This window comes from Desmodus rotundus, chromosome 5, assembly GCF_022682495.2.
Source record: "Desmodus rotundus isolate HL8 chromosome 5, HLdesRot8A.1, whole genome shotgun sequence".
NCBI classification, from domain to species: domain Eukaryota; kingdom Metazoa; phylum Chordata; class Mammalia; order Chiroptera; family Phyllostomidae; genus Desmodus; species Desmodus rotundus.
Window position 1 is genome coordinate 156,022,761 of NC_071391.1, and position 22,310 is coordinate 156,045,070.

Sequence of the window (22,310 nt, forward strand, 5' to 3'; positions counted from 1 at the left end):
TGTTTTTGGTGGTGTTGTTATCACAGTACATTGTTGTAACATGCACATACAAGAAAGAGTTAATTATCAGATCTGAGTTGCTTAAACCTTGCACATTTCCAGAAGAGCATGTTTTCTCGACTGTTCCTGGGTGGGTGACAGTGGACTGAGTGTTTGGAGTGCTCTGACTGACAGGCGTGTTGTACACATCTGGAGCTTTGCGGGGGACTGTCCCAGTTTGTCCTGATGGTTTGTGCAGACCATGTGATGTGTGGTGGACCCCTGACTTCCTTGTGGCGTCTGTAGTCAGTCACGAAGGTATTATGGGCTTGTGATTGCGTGCTTATGTGGTCAACCTCCACTAAAAACCTCAGACTCTTAGGCTTAAGTAAACTTCCTTAGCATACAACACGTCACATGTGTTACTCCAGCTGAGAGCAGAAGAAGTTAAGTGTGTCTTGGGTGATTCACTGGGAGAAAAGTCTTGGGAGCTTGCTCCTGGTTTCCTCCAGACTTTCCATTAGTTGCAGACTTTGCTTTGTGTCTTTTCATCATGATAAGCCATGACCATGAGTATAATGACCCATTAGTTCTATGAGAACTTGTAGCAAATCACTAAACCTGGGGATGATGTTGGGGAACAGCAAGCCACCCCCTAACTAATACAGAAAATCATTACTAAAAGGGGGGTGTTGTCATAACAAGCACCTACAATGTGTGACATTGCTGTTATAGGTGCCTGGAAGTATGGTGATTTACATTAAAATGGCAGAACATTTATCACATGTGATTCAGTGGTCAAACTCTTGCCTGGGCCAATTTGAAAGTTAGATAATGTTGATGATAAACTTGTCCTGTTGATCTGAGTCTAGAGAAAAAGGTTGGAAAACAGAATTTTTATTAGTGTGTTTTGAATAAAATTAGCCCAATTTTATTGGACACATCAAGAAAGTGATGAGCTCAGGAGCAAAATTGCTATGGAACAGAATGGTAGAATTCCACAAATTCCAGGTTTTGCAATATTGGTGAAGCTGACTACTCGATCCCAAACTATAATTGATGAATATAATAAAGACTTAGAAAGTCAAAAGCCTGTAAAAACTCAGCTATGCACCAATGTTTACATGATTAAAGCCTTCCCACCTTTTGTTAAAATCCGTCAAAAGACTGACGTGCTTTAAAACAGAAATTGGATTAAGGACTAATGCCCCATAAATTTATATCAATATTTAAGATATCTTGAGGTAAAGATTAGATTTATAGTTGAAACTTTTCATCTACTATTCCAAATAGACTCAGTAAGTTGATAAAGAAAAGTAAGAGAAAACACTGGACCTGAGAACCCGTAAAGAATATTTTTAGAGCAACTCCAGGTGTGGTGCCTCGTCTAGGGATCTGAGTGGATTCAAACATGTGAACGTGTGCGTGTATAGAGCCAGCCCTCTGTATTGCAGGTTCCACATCCATCGATTCAATCAACTGTGGATGAAAAATATTCAGAAAAAAGTTACATTGTTGCTGACATGTACTACGTAGACAGGCCTATGATAGTTGTCTGTACTAACATAAACAGATTTTTTTCTTGTTATTATTTCCTAAACAACACAATGTAACAACTATTTATATAGCATTTACATTGAATTTGGTATTATGAGTAATCCAGAGATAATTTACGTTTACAGGAGGCGGTAGGTAGGTTATATGCAAATATAAGATCATTTTATATAAGAGAGTTAAGCATCTGAGAATGTTGGCATCTGCTGGGGAGAGGGTTCCTGGAGCCAGTCCCCCACTGATACCAAGGGATGACTATACACGCAGTATTGTGTTGCTAAATAAACTTGAGGTCTAGACCGAAAAAGCCTGTGATTATCTGAGACTTAAAAATGACCTTTCCATTTGTCAAAAATGCTGATGATGTTCAGCTACTTCTAAAAATTTCTGAAACAATCCCTTTAACTCAAGAGTATAAAGACAATAAAAGTAAAGGAATTATTACAGATTAGTAGCAGAGCAGGGTTTGAATGCATATCCCATTATTGACGAGCTATGGAACACTAGGCAATTTAAACAGAAGTAATTATAATGCCATTTCCAAAGGCCATTGCAAGGATTAAATGCGTGCCAGTGCTTAGTGTAATTTCTATCACATAGAAAGTACCCACTAAGTCTTAGCATTCATTGTCAAAATAATTCTTGGGCTCCCATGTTTCTACCAGCAGGAAATGGGCTGAGAAAATGTTTTAAAGGGAACCTTTCCCAGAAGATCAGGACAAGGGCTTATCAGGGAACATTCCCCACCCTCAAGATAGGTGGTTCACACAATGTGCGCCTGGTGGGGTTTCAGGAGATCGAAGGACCGATAACTGCTGTGGATGTCTGTTTTTCTCCTTCCAGAATGGAAGTGTTCGTTGCAATTATCCCAGCCCTATCAGACCATTGTATACTAAGTGTGGAAGGGAAGAATTGTTGTTAGAGTTCACAGGTTTCCATTCCAAGGGCAGACCCATCCAGATTTGACGGAGAGACTATTGTTACACAACTCCTAATCTTTAGAGCTGTGGTTGGGTAAAGTCTGGATGATCTTCTCTGGCAAGGGGATGTACATTTTGCAGAAAGATTGAATTTTACTATAGCGGAACTAGAAGAATAAACCATAACAGAGCCAGTATCTAATTCTCCTTTCCTGCTATGACTCATAGGAACGATACTTCCCAACCTCCTTTCAGTGATCTGAGACCATGTGGCTGGTGCTGGTTAAAAAAAAAAAAAACCTTTCAAGCAGAGATAGTGAAAATACCCTGAGAACCAATCACCCCTCACCCCCATTGACTAATTGACACAAATCAAAGATTGAAAGGAAATGACAAGTTATTTCCAACTAAGTTTTAAAAGACACTGTGTATATGTGTGTGTGTGTATATGGAATGTATCATATAATATTAGAATAGACAAGTCTGTGACTTTTGGTAGTCTATGTGGATGAGTGTGCATGTGTGTGAATATATGCCTATGTCTGTGTGTTACCACACATGCATGCACAAGGATGTGTAAGGAAATATATATTTAAGGTTGAAGTGAAATGTGCTTTTTTTCAGAATGCCTATGTGACGGAGCTTCCAGTCAGTGAATTTCTAGTTAATGGAAAAATAAGGATAAGAGTGTGGTTCTCCTTAGACTTTTATTTAGAAGGCAAGCGTGATGAGCTACCTGAAGACTACCATACCTGTACTGCCTCGACCTGTGGGAAGCTATCAGCTTCCTATCGGGAGATGACCTCACACGGTAAGGTAGAGATGTTTCACTGCGTTAGAGGTGTTTCAGTGCATTGGGGAGGGAGACCAGACATGCGTTATGTAGGGAAAATTAACAACCAGTGTCTGGAAGAGAAAGAATTGAAAATGATGGGCCAGTTTTAAGAGGCCTTTTGTTTGGGCTTACATTTTTCACCTAGAAATGGACACAATTACTGAAAATTAGAAATGAAGCTGGGCTTTGCACAATGAAATGAGATAATTTCATGGCCAAAACAAGTGGGCTTACATTGAAAGGAAAGCCATTAAAATATACCTAAGCAGTAAGTTAATGGGGGAGAAATTCAATTTGAAAATGAGAGAACATTTTCAGATAGAAAGGGCAGGCAGTGGAACACTGTGCTTAATGAGGTACAGTAGATATATTCAAGTTTAATCTAGATAATTTTAGATAATTACAGAAAAAGCTTAGGCTAGGTTTTTTTTGTTGTTGTTGTTATTTAACTCCCCTCTGCCCCCTACTGCTTGATGCCAAGTATTTGACTGGATCAGAAAAAAAAATACACTATCATTTTATTACATGTTGTTTTGTATAAAGTCTATTTCCAAAAAATAAAATTTCAGAGTTTTTCTGTAGGTGGCTAGGTACCAGTCCCATGAATAAACTACACTGTTGTCAAATTATGCTCTAAGACTTCTGGGATTTTCCTTGTTCCTGACCACTCCACTTCTGTCCAAAGGCAAAGCTCACCTGGTGGTTACCTGTTCACTCCCCCTCTGTCTTTCCCTCACCCAGTGTAAAGAAATAATGCGAGGTGAATGGCCACTTTCTGGTAGTCCAGGGCTGCTTCCAAGGCCGTGATGGGCTTTCCCAAGGACAAAAGCTTCTCAGTGTTATGCTACTGTGTACTGGTGCTGGCATTCTTTGTAATACCCTCCCCATTATTTTCCTCAAACCCCTAACCAGGTTTGCATTTTTCTGCGGATCTTTGGTGAGTGTTCATTAGTTCTTGAATAGCTTGTACGATCTTATTTTCCCTTTACTGCCAGGACTTTGCTAATTCATCAGGACTCTGGATCTACCAGACTATAGCTACAGGGCGTACAAAGACAGGAAAGAGTGTTGTACAGGAGAAGGGTGGTCTTGCCTCCCCTGTGGGCTGAGGCTTCAGACCTGTTGGGACAGTCTTGGTGCCATCAGGCAGGCGCAGGTGGGCATCTCTTAGGTGCCGTGACTCATACATAACTGTTCATTCAGCGCTGCTAGTATTTTTATCAAGGGCTGTATGAATGAGGCTGCCTGGAGCTTAACATGAATGTGCTTTCCATTGGTCAAAAGCCTTTCCTTGAGGAGCATCTAAGTGTGCTACCATGCGTTAGGAGAGCTGTTCCCTCCACCCCACCCCAACCTGGATATTTTCATTTATGCAGCAGAATCTCCACTAGCAGAACACTCTGGGCCATTCTCCGGCCTCTCCAGAACCCTTCCTCCCTGTGGGGCGGGGGAGTCGACCTTCGGTGAGTGTGGGATGAGGCAGTGGGGCATGTGGGGATCGCCTCCTCTCTCTCTCCCTTTTGTTGGAAGTTGGCAATTTCTCTAATATTATGGGGTTTACAGTCACGGATCCTCCTCCCTGCAGTGGTGAGGCCTGTATGTTTCAAGCTGTATCCCCACATCTGATTCACTGAGCAAGGAATCTTAAGAAGAATGGTGAAGTCTAACGTTACATGTGGAAAAACTTTGAAGAAGCCAAGGCACAAGGTAGCTGATCTTCATGGTTTTCCTTAATACTTGTTCCCACTTTGTTTACAATAACTTATTTGCACTTTGTAACCTCTATTTTGTTTCTCAGCCAGGTCTGTAAGTCACCAAGACATATTTTATAAAGCTTCTGGATTTTCACTACTAACTTTTACCAGGGCTCAGGCAAGACCAATTTAAAAGTTGGGTTTTTTTTTTTGTATTAACTTGCTCTTAAAATTACAGTCCTTATTAGCTGATAACTATGCTTGTGAATATTGGAAATTCAAACAAGCAGCCTTATCTAGTAAAATATGATAGATTTTATTAATGACGAGACAAATAGAAATTGGAGCCACTGTCAGGTGTGAATACACAATCTTCACATGTTTAGAGGTAGAAGAAAGCTAGTCAGAACTACTGGAACCACCCCTTCTATTATTATTATTATTATTATTATTATTATTATTATTATTATTATTATTATTATTTCAGAGAGTTTATAGCTGGAGTGACTTAATCTTGAGAATTAACCTGATGAGAAACAGTGTTGGGACATAGGAAGTAGTAGAGAAATTGAAGAATACTTTAGAGGAATATGAGATAGTGTTTTAAGGAAAGTCTATATTTAGCCCTGGCTGGTGTAGCTCAGTGGATTGAGTGCTGGCCTGAGAACCAAAGGGTCGTAGGTTTGATTCTCAGTCAGGGCATATGCCTGGGTTGTGGGCCAGGTCCCCAATAGGGGGCGCATGAGAGGCAACTATACATTGATGTTTCTCTCCCTCTCTTTTCCCTCCCTTCCCCTCTCTATAAAAATAAATAAAATCTTATAAAAAAAGAAAAGTCTATATTAAAAATGACTGAGGAATATCTAAGAGAACCAAGCTAGAAGAGAAAAGGTATATAATTCAAAGAAATGCAAGGTTTTAGAGGCCATAATTCAAATGAAAAGGATACAAAATTGTACTTATGACACATTACACCAAGATTTAACTACTTTTAAGGTTTGGGCTTGGCAAGGAGGAAATGTTTTTATTGAAAAACAGTCTAGAAAAAGTGATCAGGACTTGAGAAACTTAATGGAAGAATATAATGAAGATCACAGAGATCAGACTGAAAGAATTTCTTGGGCAGAGCTGGGACTCAGGAAACTATTCAGAAATGCCATCTCAAAGCTACAGATAAAGTACATACTAAGAGATAATTAAAAACTGCCTCCTTGAATATTGTGGTAATTATAATAACAGCATATATATTATTTGTATAAATGTAATAGGGGAAGACTAGGAGTACCATTGTAAAATGCTCAAATTATTGTCAAGTGAGTTTCAAGATCAATTTATTATTGTAAGTAGAGACACAGGTATTACCAATTTTCTCAAGGAAAATGTCCTGGAAATTTTATAAAATAAGAAATCTAAGGCAAGATAAAGGGTGGGTTATATGAACTCGATGAAGGCAGGCAGATCTCAATGGGTATAATCTAGACCTGGGCTAGATTTGAGGCTCAGAGAGGGATAACCCTTAGATATAATTATCCCACTCAGGAGAACAGAAACAAAAATGTTTTGACACAACCAGAAATAAAAGGCAACACATTTCTTACTGTAGAGGATCCCAGGAGGGCCTGAAACATACAAGTCACATATTTATAGATAAATGTACAAGATCATTCAACAGGAAAATTAAACACAGCTGTTTTTCCAACAATCGAAAGAATGAACACATTCATACAACAAGAGGGACTCCCAAAAATGTTGTAAGGGCAGCACCCAAGTTGGAAGAACAGACAGAATTAGGTTGATAGCTGTTTAGGGACATCAGGAAATTGAAGACACCCAAATATGACGGAATGAGGTCAAGCGTTATTTGGGGAGCAAATAACTGGAGTTGTCCAAATTATAAATCAAAGTATATGTCCATAGGATTACCTGTCATCTCTACGAACACCCCACTGTTGGGAGAACGCAGCATTTGTGGAAATGTTTTAGACTCAGAATATAGAAAGAAAACTCAAACACAGAAGAAGCAGACCCTTAGATTACGTTAAGAAAAGTAGGACCGATGATAGAAGGCTCATTCTTCCCCATGCTGATACTTTGCTAGGGCCAGAGTATGAACAATTAAAAGAGTCCTTAGAAATTTACTTCTGATGCTATGTCCTCAACTATTGTGACAACATTTACCTTTCTGCAGAATGAGAACATTGAACATGCTTTTCTTCCTTTTTTCTCAACTTTTTATTCTCTTTCTCTTCTACCTATTCTTCCTCCCTTCTTTGTCTTTTCTCTTCTTAAAGAAACAGAAATGTGTGACTTGGTTTCAGGGAAAAAATACGACATGGTGAGAGGGATTTTAATTTATCTTAAGATTGTTTTTAGATTGACCAGAAAATTCCATTTTTTAATTTATTTTCTTTGGCTCCATTCATAATTTTATTTTGAAACATCTGATAGTAGAAAGCAATTTGTGTTCAAGTCGGGCCATGCCTTTGTTGAAATTTCCATCGGTCTTGATGCCGTCTGTTGATCCCATTATAGAAGCTCTAGTACACTGTTTTGACAAAGGGCTTGGGATACTTGGGCTTGGAAAATAGGAAATTCTAGCTTTCACTACAGTGTGATTGTAGAATGGTTATGGTCATCGCTCTGTGGTAATCTATTTTAAGTTTTGGACTTGCAAAATCTGTATTATCTAGTGGTCTTTCCTGGAAGATAATCAAGGAGAGTACTTGCTATTACTGGGAAAGTGACCTTGTGGGAGTAGAGCAGTGATGAGTATCTTATTCACTGTGGAAGGCTAACCACATTCTCGGTTGACCGTAAGCTTTGTGTCTAAGCCCAGTGAGTTAAGAGACTGCAAGACATGAAATATTTGGGAGAGATTACTTCTTCCCAAACTGATGGTTACTTACATAGGGCTAAAATCCTATTATTGTAGCCCCTCCCCTTTACTACTCTTATATAGAGTTGGAGTAAGTCATCTTTCTGGTGAGTTTGAGAGAGGAACTGGATCTAGGTAGCCAGCTTATTTATCCTGTTACTGAGGTATCTGCTGACCAGAGAAGTCACATGCATTTCATTGCTTTTTGCTGCACATAAAGCACAGGGAAAGCTCTGTGGTGGGAGTGGCGATGCAGTTCTTGGGAATCAGTTGAATTTAGGGAATTGTCAATAGTAAGAAGTTATAGAAAGGTCAAGTTCTCCTTTCAGAGCATCTCTGCTCACATGGGAACAGCATGATGAGCAAGTAGAAATATATTTCGTCTTAGAAACATGCTCCATCCTTGAAAAGCCCCACTTACAGAAAACAGACTGAGAAAGAGGATCCGGGTACCCTAACTAGAAGATCAGGGACTTGGATAATGTGAGGCTGCCACCAGAACTCATTCTTGAATTGTATGAGGCTCTAGTCATAGTCCAGGGGGAACAATAACTTCTTGAAACCACAGTCTTCAGAGGAAAATGATCTTAATAAACTTACCAGTTGTCTTTACACCATTTCAAGGAGAGGTACTATCTACAGAGAACTGCATGCTTATCCCAAGTATTATGTGAATGAGCACCAAGACAAACTAAATTATGTTTGTATGCTTTTGTTACTATGTAATCAATAAAACAGAATTTGTCATGTTTACAAATTTTAAAAAGCCATTAAACAACCCAATACAGTCATTTAGAAGTTTGACTTTTGATAGTACAATATATATCTACTTTAATTGTTTGATTCAATAGAAGCTATGCATATTTTATATATGTTTTCATAATTTAAAATTAATACTTCAGCTTTTATTGAATAGATAAATAAGCACACTTTGACTCTGAAGTCAAAAACGAGAAGCTTGAAATAATTTGATTCCATAACTCACCAGTTCACTAGTTTTTTTTAGTAACTTATTCAAAAACTGACAAGATGAACTTGCAAGATTTTTTTTAAATCCCTAAGTGATTCCTAAGTTTATAATTAATGAGCCTAAAGAAATAAACCATTTTTTGATATCAGTAAATGTGTGAGACATTAAAATAAGAACAATCAATCATTTAATTTATCATCTCTCCCACATTATGTTTCCTAGCTCACTGATATGAGATCTTTAAACTCAATTTTTAACAAATACGTATTGTATAAAGCACAGGATAAATCTCAGTATTTATAGAGGAATATGTGTCAATGTCATAACTTCCCCATCCATGTCTGATTATTCTCCATCCTTAACAATATTCAATTTATTTTTCTAAAGAAATTCATTCTCAGGGGAGGTAAGAACTTTACTTTGTTCAGCAAACTCGATGGTTGGTGTGCTATCTTTCACATCTGATTTTTGTTTTTGACAATCAATTCATCCCTATACATACAATTCACAGATTAATAAGTGAAAGGGCTCACATTAATAATTAATGACACTTTTCTTATTTGCTGAAGACTGAAATTTAGTGAATTGAGAACTTTTCCTAATCTTTTAAAGCAATATCTAACAAAACCTCTCTGAAAGTTTCATTATATTGTCCTCCTATGTATGATATTCTGGGGCGATATATGTCCTGTAATCAAAATATGTTGAATAGGTTAATCAAATTTTTCCAACTTTTATTAAATCTTCACATTGACAAAACAGTGTAGGATATAGAATGAGAAATATGTGGGATTCTGTTTTCTCCTCGGACATTTCTTCAGGTAATAAATCCTGATTTACTATGATACCTCCATTGATTTATGTGTTCAACAACTAGTTATTGAGCTCCTACTGTGCGCCAGCAGCATTCAAGGACCTGGGCATTAAATGGCATTGAAAACATTGTTTTTGCCCTTTTTTGCCCTTAAAATCCAGAAGACAGATAGGGAATAAACAGTAGATTGATAATTTAATTTGGAATAACATGAGAGTTATGTTCTTTAAAATGAAATGTATCTGAAATTAGATTTCATTGTGTAGTTGTGTGTGTGTGTATGTTCTGAATGCATAGTTAAAAGATGAATAAGAATCTGGTTTTCTCAGTAGTTAAGCAATAAAAGAAATTATTTAGCTTCCTAAAAGGACTACCTCAGATGAGGAGTTTTGTAAACTCCTTGAAGACAATGACCACATTTGTCTGGTTCATCAAGTATTCTCAGAACACAAAAAATGATCTTGGTATATAAAGGGAAAATACTATTTCATAGTTTAAAAAGTTACATTGTTGCACCTTGGCATAAGAAATCTGTGTGAATTAATATTTTAATGCTTCCTGAAATTTTTATTAGAAACCTTCTGACCATTCATGCCCCCGCTTTTCTGGAAGATAATGAATTGTTTTCCCTCTCCCCGAACCCCACAAATCTCTCCCCATTCTGCATGCACAGCTGATGTCTTTCTGTCTGATTTTACTGAGCATGTAAATGGGACTAGAGAAGACATTTCATGCGCTTCTATAACTACATCTGACCACCTACCTGCAGCCACGCTCCAATGGTGCTTCTTCTCTGGTATTATCATAAATGAATAACGTATCCTCCTCACAGAAGTTCTTCTCCTTCCACATGAGATTTTATGACTTGTGCCCATTCTAGGACATTGTTTCAGTATCTGCTGTCCTGTGTCCCACTAAAGCTTACGCCTCCACTGTATCTCTCCCATCACCACGCCCATATCCTATTCTGTCACCTTACTTTCCTGCTATTACACTTTCTCTCCTTTCCCTTTGAGCAAAGCTCTTTAAGAGGGTTGACTATATTCACCACCACTCACCTCTCCCTTCTCAGTGTTGAACCCAATCATTCAGGATTTCACTTGCACCAGACTTCTGAAGATTTTCTCCTCGGAGTCGCCTTGCCTCCACATTTCTAAATCAGTTGTCAGATCTCAAGCCTTGTCTTACCTGGCCTACAAACTGTGTTTAACAGTGGATTACTCTCTCCTCCTAGAAACATTTTTTCTCCTCTGAATGATTTCCAGCTTACCACAACTTCCTGTTTCCCTCCTATCTCACTACCGATCTTCTGTCTCTTTGGCTGGTCCTTCTCCCCACCCCTCCAGCCCCATTTAAACTTCAATGATCAGTCTTCCTACTGACTTGCTTCATTCTTTATATTCACTGCCTTGGTAATCATTGCCAGTTACATAATACTGAATATCTTCTCTTCACTGATGACTCCCAAGTCTATTTTTCCAGCCTAGACCGTACCCCTGAACTTCAGACTAATATATGCAACTGCCTACTTCACATTGCCACGTGGATTCATAACCAGCATTTCCAATTCACACGGCAAGAAGCTAAATTGCAGACCCCCCTCTCCTCCATGAAAGATAAAGGCTCTTCTGCAGCCTTTTTCACACTAATTGAGGACAACCTCATCTAATCATTTATTCAGAATAACCTTGGAATTATTCTTTAATATACCCCTTTTTTTCTTCACCACATGCATTCCAACAACAAATCTATTATTTCTCCTCTCAAAATATATCCAGCATTCAAGCACCTTGCAAAACACCAACTACCCACCCTGACCAAGCTACCGTCATCTTGCACTTGGTAAGGCCAACTGTTTGCCAATGAGCAACGTGTTCTGCATTCTCACCACATTTGGCATCGTCAGTCTTTTGTAGTGGATATGCAGTGACATTTTTATTTTGATTTAATTTGCATTTCTCTAGTTACTAATGAGTCTTCACACATTTTCATAATAGCCATTTGGATATCTGCTTTTGTGGAGTTCCTATTTAAACATCTTGTCTACATTTCAATAGTGTATTTTTTACTTATTGATTTGAAGACATTTTTTATATATTCTGGCTATAAAACTCTTGTTTATCACATTAGTTGTAAACATGATTTCCTACTCGTTGACTTGATTTTTTTGTTCTTTTATTTGTAGCTTTCAATAAAGAGAAGTTATTCGTTTTGGTAGTCAAATTTATCACTTTCCTTTATGGTTAGTGGTTTTCGATTTCTTTATATTTTTTTCCTACCTCAAGGTCATAAAAATGCTCTTCTAAATGATCTTCTGAAAAGTTTGGTTTTCACATATGGATATACAGTCTCCCACAACTTGAAATGTTTGTACTGTGTCAAAGGGTACAAACAACTTAGTTTTTTATGGATATCCAATCTCTCCTTGGAAAAATAGTTCTTTTCCCACTGGTCTACAGGACCACTTCTAAATCGTATCATATTAAGATTCAGTGATTTTTTTCCCCCTTGGATGCCCTGTTGATTGTACTAAATTATGATGAAATGTCTTCTAAGTCAGATAAAAAAAAGAGAAGTCATAAACTAATTGATAAATTTGACTTGATATTATTAAAATAAACATTGTAAAAGTCTTGACCCGATACAAACATCAAAGTTAAAATCAACGAAGAAAGAAACTGAGGAACATATGCTTGTCATATGTAGGGTATCAGTGCTTCTGTGAATCGGTATGAAAATGATGAGCGACATAATAGTAAAATAGGGAGAGGAAGCAGATGTAGAGAGTTCACTGGAAAATCAATGCAAGTGGTGCATGAACATATAGGTACATTTACGTGTTCAATTATTAAAAAATAAAAGTAAAAGCAATAATTAAAGGTAACTTTCACTTTATCAGAATAGAAAATGCTAAAATATTCTGTTACTAGAGATGAATGAGAACTGGCTTTTCATATTCTATCGGCAGGAATAAAAATATGGTATACCTGTTAAAATATACATCTGCACTGACCTAGGTTTCCATTTGTGCACACACTCACCAACTCGCTTAGTTCCCACAAAACCCTATGAAGCCAGTCTAGTTATTATCTCATTTTTCATATAAGGAAACTAAAGCAAATTAGAGGTCAAATGACTTGCTGGAGATCAAAGCTAATTTTAAAAATAGAAGAACTCAAATTTGATTCTAGAGAGTCTGACTCCAGACTCCAAAATATTAACCAAATCTCATTGCCTTTCCACAAACGTGTGAAGATGTTCCTAGATACATTAACACAGTATTAGATATTGACCAATGCCACACAATATAGACTCTTCACAATGTTTCTTTGTGAAATAGAATACAAAGCAGCCTTGAAGAAAATCATACTGTCAATCTATAAGTGCTGATTAAAAGACACATGAGCACGTGGTGATATTGGTTATCCTTTGGTATATTCTGGGAATCTGGAGTCAAATTTATTTTTTATCCTCCTACACTCTTGTATAGCTTTAATGTTTTTACCTTGGGCATTTGATACAATTGTGAATGTATGTGTGTCTGTGTGTGTGTATTTATATATATAAACTATATACTTATATATATAAACAATATATATATTTATATATTAACTATATATATTATATATATATATATACATTTACCCCCCAAATAACCAGTATAGTAATCCAAAACCTGTCACTGTAGTGGGAAAATGTGATGAGAACCGATCATCGACTCTGTCTGGCCCGTGTCCACCCTGCGGCCTGTGTGAGACGGGCATGCTTTGTAAAGGAAACTTTATTCGTCTTTGCCCACCGTCAGTGTGGAATCCGGGGCACTGTGCCTAGAGCGGATTTGGTGTCAACATTCACTTTGGCTTTATCCTTCAGTTACTTATTAAGAGGAAAATCTAAATGCAATTGTGTTTGTGACATTGGGGAGGCCGTCTGAGGTGGCGCTAAGCGGTAGGGCTCCCTGCCGGGCTCTGTTCTGCCTTCTGAACACCCTAATAGTTCGTTTCTCAGAGGAAATGTCAAGCTGCTCCTGCTGTCAGCGTAGCAGATGCTCTGCTGATGTCTCTGGGGAATAGTGTCAAGTGACTGGAAAATGGATGCCAGAAATGCTATAAAATTTTTACCCTCATCATTAAATTTTACGATTCCTATGCATTGGTGTTTATTCACCTCGCCCAGGCGCCAGTGTTGAGACTGGCCTGAGGCAGACCCCACCGGGTGGCCGCTGGGGTACCAGAGGACTTGGGGTTCTCACAGCCTCCGTTGCTGGGTGTTCTCTGGAATCATGAAGAAGAATGCGCCTATTGATTTTGCTTAGCGTTGTGAGAGTTTCCCCTCTTAACTGACAACTTTTACGTTCTTTCCACATGTGCTTTAAAAATATTCTATACTTGTATCTTTTGTCTTTTTTAGTGTTTCCTATTTTTTCATAAAAAGCTTTTATTAAGGCCCCAAATAAACAATAAAAATACAGAAATAGTAATGGTTCCCCATGCCTTCTCTAAGAATTTTATGCATTTTTTAGCATAGAAAATTACTTTTGTCCAGGTATTTCTAAAAACTGAATCCTCCTCTCATAATTTTACATGTCTGATGATTTGAAAAGTTTTCACAGAGTGTGCTCCGGCACTGTACAGTTTCAAGATCGTCTTTCTTTCATTACTCTCGTATTTTCGGTTTCAGGAAGTGCAGAAGACATTTATGACTGTGACACATCCTCTGGCCACGTACTTCATGTCACAGTGTCAAGAGTCACTGTGACTCTTCATTCATTCACCCAAATGACCCAAATATTCATTTCCTAGTGTTCATTTCCACATCAACCAAGCTAATAATGATTTGATTAACTATGAAGTGAACCACATAATCATGTCTGAATCAAATTAGCAGTTTGATAAATAAGATAAAATAAAAATGCTTTCCTTATAATAATAATCTCATGTTTCTGTTTAATATTTACCAATGTGATTTTAATATAATTTTATTAATTTTTCTACTTATTGTTCATTACTCGATACTTTACAATATTATTTAACATAATGAGGTAAGAAATATGCAGTCTCAATTAAGGAATAGAAACTACAAAATATAACCAAATGGAAATAATATAACCAAAAAAAGAAGACAAAGTCTTAAGGGAAAAAATTATTGAATAGGCTTCAAAGCATATTAGAGGCTAGAAAAAAAATCAGTTCATTTTCAGAAAGAGCAATAAAAACTATCAAAACTAAAACAGAAAGAAAAAAGCTAGTTAAAATTTGTAAAAAATAATAAACAAAAGTGCCCTGTTCAGAAAAATATAATGAATTCTGTCTCAGTGACCTGTGGGACAATATAAAGAGGGTAAACATATTGTCAAAAGACTAAAAAGTAAAATAAAATAGTTTGGACAGAAAATATATTTGATGAAATAATAGTGGAACATTTTCCAAGTTTGATAAGACATAAACACAAACATATAAGAAGCTCAAAGAACCCCAAGAGGTATACATAGGAAGAAAATTACATCAAACCACATCCAAATCAATCAATTTGTTGGAAACCAATGATAAAGAAATACTCTTAAAAGCAACCAGAGAAATGGAACCCATTTCTTCTCAGACACAATTTAAGCCTGAAGAAAAAAAAGAATAGACTTTATATTGACTTAAGCTTCTTGAATGAAATGAACAGTTATTGAAAGGTTATGAGCCCAGAAGTGTTATAAACTAATCTATATTTCTAAGGTTCACCTTGGCTTCTAGGTTTAAAATAGATATGGGATGGGAAATGATTAGAAAGTTATTACAATAAGCCAGAAGTGAGTTGATGGTGATTTGGACCACAGGGGAAGCGATTAATGTGGTGAGCAGTGGAAAATTTTTGCATATATTTAATTTTTTTAGTAATTCATTTTTACTGTATTTTTTCTATTACCATTTATCCCCCAATACTAATACCCTCTTCCACCTCCACTCACCCTCTCCCCTTCCCCTGCAATCACCATACTGTGGTCATGTCCATGAGTTCTTTTCATTTTTTGCTTGTTCTGTCCACCCCCTAAACCTCTCCCATAGCTGTCAGCCTACTCCCTATCTATGAGTTTGTCTCTTTTAATGAACAAACTGAACTAACAAGCAAAATAGAGACAGATTCATAAAGAGTGTGTATATTTTAAAGGAAGAACCAGGATCATTTCGTAGCAGATTGAGTATGGGATAAGAAAGAAAGAAAAGCACCAAACATGACTAAATGTCTTGTCCTGAGCAACTGGAGAGATGAGGTAGCTCTAAACTGACCTATAAGAGTCTATGGTTAACACAGAGGGTGTGTTGTTGTTTTGTTTGGTATTTTGGACTGTGGAGGGCCTGGTGGGAGGGAAGAAGAATTAGGAGTGTAGTCTTGAACAGGTAATGACTGAGTTTTCTATTGTATGTTCAGAGGTAATGTTGAGGGTGCAGTTACATATAGGATTATAAGCTTGGAGTTTCGAAAAGTTATCTTGGTTGGGGGTACACATTTTGGGGGAACTGGTACATAGATGATACTTAAAACCATAGGAATGTATGTGATCACTCAGTGGGCAAAGAACTCCACGGATACTTTTTGAGTGGAAAACCATAAGAATGTGTGTAATCACTCAGTGGATGAAGGACTTAATGGGTATTTATTGAGTGGTCAGACTACAAGAATATATGTAATCACTGAGTGGACAAAGGACTGAGCCTTGAAGTAATCAAATGTAAGAAAGTCAGGGCAAAGAGGAGGAGGTGGTATAAGATAATGAGAAAGAATGTCCAGTGACAGAGGAGGAAAACCAAGACTATGATTCTTCAAAACTAATAGAAGAATAAGAAAGAATGAGAAAGGAATTAACAATGCAGTTACTGCTCACAGATCAAGTAAAGCGATGACATTGCTAATCTCGTACCTAGAAGAGTTGGGGTTTACTGTAAGCATAAATCACAACAAAGTCCTGTGATATGTGTAGGAGGAAAGGACAAAGACAGACCTATCATAAAGGTTTATAGTCACCATCACACAAAGATATTATGCTTTTAATACAAAAGCATAAAATATGCCTAGTGTCTACTTTTATATCATAATTCCAAAAAGATATTTTACAGAATTTCTGAATGTGCACAGGGATTAAAAAAGGGCATAATTGAATATTATTTGCACTTCTGTTGGAATGGAATGATGTCCATGTGCCGTTATACAACAGTCCTTCATTGGCATGTAATTTGAAATAATTTTGCAGTGAGTTTTGTCAATTGAAATATGATTCACATACCATACAATTCACTATTTTATTTCATTTTAAAGATTTTATTTATTTATTTTTAGAGAAGGGAAGGGAGGGAGAAAGAGAGGGAGAGAAATATCAGCGTGCCTCTCATGTGGTCCTCCTCACTAGGGACCTGGCCTGCAACCCAGGCATGTGCCCTGACTGGGAATCAAACTGGCGACCCTTTGGTTCGCAGCCTGTGCTCAGTGCACTGAGCCACGCCAGCCAGGACACAATTCACTATTTTAAAAGTGTAATTTAGAGATGTTTGTTAAATCATCACAGCTAATTTTAGAATATTTCCATCACTCTCTATAGGAAGACTGTACCCATTTAGCAGTCACATTCTTCCCTTCCTTTCCTCACCCTCCTTCTCCACCAGCCTCTGACAATCTTTACGTCCTTTCTACCTCTATAGATTTGCCTGTGCTAAACATTTCATGTAAGTGGAATCATACAATATGTGGCCTTTTCTGTCTCTGTTGACTTAGCATAATATTTTCAAGGTTCATCCATGTGGTAACATGTCTCAACACTTCATTCATTTTAAATGGCTGAATAGTATTTTATTTTGTATGTCCACTCATCAGTCTTTGAGGACTTTTGTGTTGTTTCCACATTTTTGCTATTATAGATATTGTTGTAATAAATGTATGTGTGAATTTTTTGTGTGTGTTTATATTTTTATTCATCTTAGGTGTATAATTAAATTACTGAGACTGAATCACGTAGCAACTTTATGTCTAACTTCTTGATGAATACCCAAACTGGTTTCTAATGTGGCTGCATCCTTTTACATCTCTACCAGCTTTGTATGAAGATTCCAATTTCTCTATACACCCCATACTTGTTATAGACTATTTTTATTTTAGTCATCATGGTTGTGGGTTGACCCTCCGTTTTCTTAATAGGGTTCATTAATACATAAAGAGTTTTAATTTGAGCCCTGGCTGGTGTGGCTCAGTGGTTGACTGCCAGCCTTCAAACCAAGTCAGGGCATCCCCAGTCAGGGCGCATGCCTGGGTTGCATGCCGCGTCCCCAGCTGGGGGCATGTAAAAGGCAACCAATCGATGTCTGTCTTGTACATCGATGTTTCTCTCTCTCTCTCTCCCTTCCCATTGCTCTAAGATAAATAAATAAAATCGTTTTTTAAAAAAGATTTTTAATTTTGAAAAAGTCTACTTTATCTATGTTTTTGTTTGCTTTTACTTTAGATACTATAACTAAGAAAACATTGCTAAAGCCAAGGTTACAAAAACTTTCACCTGTTTTTTTCTAAAATTTTATAGTTTCAACACTTAAATATTTTTATTTTTTTTCATTTTAAATATATTTTATTGATTATGCTATTACAGTTGTCCCATTTCCCTCCCTTCATTCCCTTCTGTCCTGCACACCCTCTCTCACCCTCATTTCCCCCCTTTAGTTCATGTCCATGGGTAACATATATAAGTTCTTTGCCTTCTACATTCCTATACTATTCTTAACCTCCCCCTATCTTCTACCTACCATTTATGCTACTTATTCTCTGTACCTTTTCCTCCTCTCTTCCCACCCACTCCCCTGCTGATAACCCTCCATGTGATCTGTATTTCTGTGATTCTGTTCCTGTTCTAGTTGTTTGCTTAGTTTGTTTTTGTTTCAGATTTCGTTGTTAATAACTGTGAGTTTGTTGTCATTTTACTGTTCATATTTTTGATCTTCTTTTTCTTAGATAAGTCCCTTTAACATTTCATATAATAATGGCTTGGTGATGATGAACTCCTTTAACTTGACCTTATCTGGGAAGCACTTTATCTGCCCTTCCATTCTAAATGATAGCTTTGCTGGATAGAGTAATCTTGGATGTAGGTCCTTGCCTTTCATGACTTTGAATACACTTCAAAGTGTATTCAACACTTAAATATTTTTATTCAGGCCATTTTGAGTTAATATTTGTATATTGTGGATGTAGAATTACAACTTCACCCTTTTGTATGTGAATATCCAGTTATTCCAGCACCACCTGTTAAAAAGACTATTTTTTCTTCATTAAGTTGTCTTGGCATTCCTGTAAAACCAATTGATCACCATGTATGGGTTCAAATCTGGACACTCAATTGTACTTACTTGATCATTATGATTGCCCTTAAGCCAGGACTATATTCTCTTGACTACTGTATCTCTGCAGTAAGTTTTGACATCAGACAAGTGTAAGTCTTCTAACTTTGTTATTTTTCAAGATTGTTTTTTTACTAATCTGGGTCCTTGAATTTCAATATAAACTTTAGGATCAGCCTGTCAGTTTCTGGGGTAAAAATCCAGCTGGGGCTTTAATAAGAATTGAATTAAATCAATATGAGGAACATTGCTATTTTAACAATCTTGTCTTCTAATCTATCATCACAAGGTGTGTTCCAATTTATTTGGTCTTTGATTTCCTTTAACATGTTTTGTAGTTTTCAGTGCTCCAGTTTTAAACACTTATTTGTTAAATATATTTAATGGTATATAATATTTTAATGCCATTATAAATAGACTTGTATTAATTTCATTTTGAATTGTTCTTTGCTGCTGTATAGAAATACAATTGGTTTTCACTTAATTTGCTTTTACATCAATGGTTAATTGCTAGAAACTAAGCAGAAAGTTCCTCTTCACCATCAATTTTTAAATAAAAGTTGCATTTAATTAAAACTATGTATTTTTTGTTTAATTTCTTTCTAATATGAAGAGATAGTCTTACCTAATGTTATTGAATACCTGGTTCATTTCCTCACTAGAAAGTTTTTTTTCTTTATGACTACCTCCTGAATTATGTCAGAGACCAACTCTGTGTTATGGAAGAAAACTTCCATTTCAAATAGCTGCTTGTCTTATCCTGGCCTGCTTATTTCTCATCCAAGGCACGTCCAAACCCTAATTCTTTTTTTTTTTTGATAAATAAATATTTATAAAATATATTTATTGATTATGCTATTACAGTTGTCCCATTCCCCCCCCACTCCACTCCATCCTGCCCACCCCCCTCCCTCCCACATTCCCCCCCTATAGTTCATGTCCATAGGTCATACTTATAAGTTCTTTGGCTTCTACATTTCCTACACTATTTTTACCCTCCCCCTGTCTATTTTCCACCTATCATCTATGCTACTTATTCTCTGTACCTTTACCTCCTCTCCCCCTCCCACTCCCTTAACGACAACCCTCATGTTCTAGTTGTTTGCCTAGTTTGCTCTTGTTTTTGTTTTATGTGTGGCCGTTAATAACTGAGTTTGCTGTCATTTTTACTGTTCCAATTTTTGATCTTCTTTTTCTTAGGTAACTCCCTTTAACATTTCATATAATAAGGGCTTGGTGATGATGAACTTCTTTAACTTGACCTTATCTGAGAAGCACTTTATCTTCCCTTCCATTCTAAGTGATAGCTTTGCTGGATACAGTAATCTTGGATGCAGGTCCTTGCATTTAATCTTGGGTAATGTAATTATGATGTGCCTTGGCGTGTTCCTCCTTGGGTCCAGCTTCTTTGGGACTCTCTGAGCTTCCTGGACTTCCCAGAAGTCTATTTCCTTTGCCAGATTAGGGAAGTTCTCCTTCATTATTTGTTCAAATAAGTTTTCAATGTTTTGTTCTTCCTCTTCTCCTTCTGGCACCCCTATAATTCGGATGTTGGAACGTTTCAAGGCGTCCGGGAGGTTCCTAAGCCTCTCCTCATTTTTCCAAGTTCTTGTTTCTTCATTCTTTTCTGGTTGGATGTTTGTTTCTTCCTTCTGGTCCACACCATTGATTTGAGTCCCAGTTTCCTTCTCATCACTATTGGTTCCCTGTACATTTTCCTTTGTTTCTCTTAGCATAGGCTTCATTTTTTCATCTGTTTTTCAAATAGATTCAACCAAGTCTGTGAGCATATTGATAACCAGTGCTTTGAACTGTGCATCCGATAGGTTGGCTATCTCTTCCTCGCTTAGTTGTATTTTTTCAGGAGCTTTGAAGTGTTCTGTCATTTGGGCCATTTTTTTTTTTTTTTGTCTTGGCGCGTCTGTTACTTTAAGGGGCGGAGCCTTAGGTGTTCACCAGGGCGGGGTAATGCCGGTTGCAGAGCTGTGACGCTGTACGTGGGGGAGGGGCCGAGTGGGAGCAATGGCGCCCGCCTCACTCTCCTCCGGATTTCAATCTTTCACTCCGCTACCCACAATCAAACTGGGCCACTCTGGTGCTGGTTCCCGAGTAAGTGGGCCTGTGCACACTCTAGGCCCCTGTGGGTCTCTCCAACGACCTCTCCTGTGAGGCTGGGAGTCTCTCCTGCTGCTGCCCCAACCCCCACGGGCGTTTTCAATCAGAGGTTTGAGGCTTTATTTCCCTGAGCTGGAGCCCTGGGTTACGTGGTCTGCTTCGCTCCCCGCCGTTTGTCCGGTTTATCTGTGGGCGAATGTGGTGCCGCGGGGTGCTACCCGCTGCTCCACCTGCCCCGCTCTCCGCCACTCTGAGTCCAGCCCTCTGGGTTTATCTGTGCAAATGTGGGGCTGCAGGGTCTGCTAGTGCTCAGACTGCCTGCACCATTTGTCCCACACTCTGCCAGTCTCAGTCCCGCCACAGCCACGTGAGTCCTCTCCACCCCGGTGCCCATCTCCGCCCCTCCTACCAGTCTGGATGAATGTTTATTTTCTATTTTCTTGGTGTTGGTCCCCCTTGCTGTTCGATTCTCTGTCAGTTCTGGTTGTGGGAGGAGGCGCAGTGTGTCTACCTACGCCGCCATCTTGGTTCTCCTAAACCCTAATTCTTTTAATTATTGATAATACGGATGGAGATGGAGATGGGACATGGTCATGGTTTGGAGTGAGGATTATGCATGTACGTGTATGTGTGTGCATATGTTGTGTGCATGTGTGTGCATATGTTGTGTGCATGTATACACAGACATTTCATGATCTTCTATTTGAATATTAATAACACTTGCGATCTGAATTCCTAACAGATTCCCCCCCCCCAGTAAGTAACTATCAGGAATATGGTTGACTTTGAGAGCAAAGACATTTCCTGAATTAATTTTGTTGAGAAAGAAAATTTATTTAAGTGGTGTCAAAGCTGGGTAAATGAAGAATGCATTTGTTTTAACTCCAATATACAGCAATAAACTCATTAATTTTGATGGATTACAGAAGTAGGTTAAAAACAAAGCAAACCCTGTTTTCCTATTCTAAGCTACTGGAATTCTTATCTCTCGGCCGGCTTTTCCTGTTTGTGTGTGTGGAGGGTGCAGGACCGTTGAATCCTGACAACCTGTTGGATGAGATCCAACACAACCAGCCATCAGTGCAGCCCACACTGTCCACATGGGACATGACAAGAAATTTTGTTGTCCTTTAGGATGCAATTACCCTGCTGGTTGCTGTAGAGAGTGACCTCCTTTACTCTGGCATTT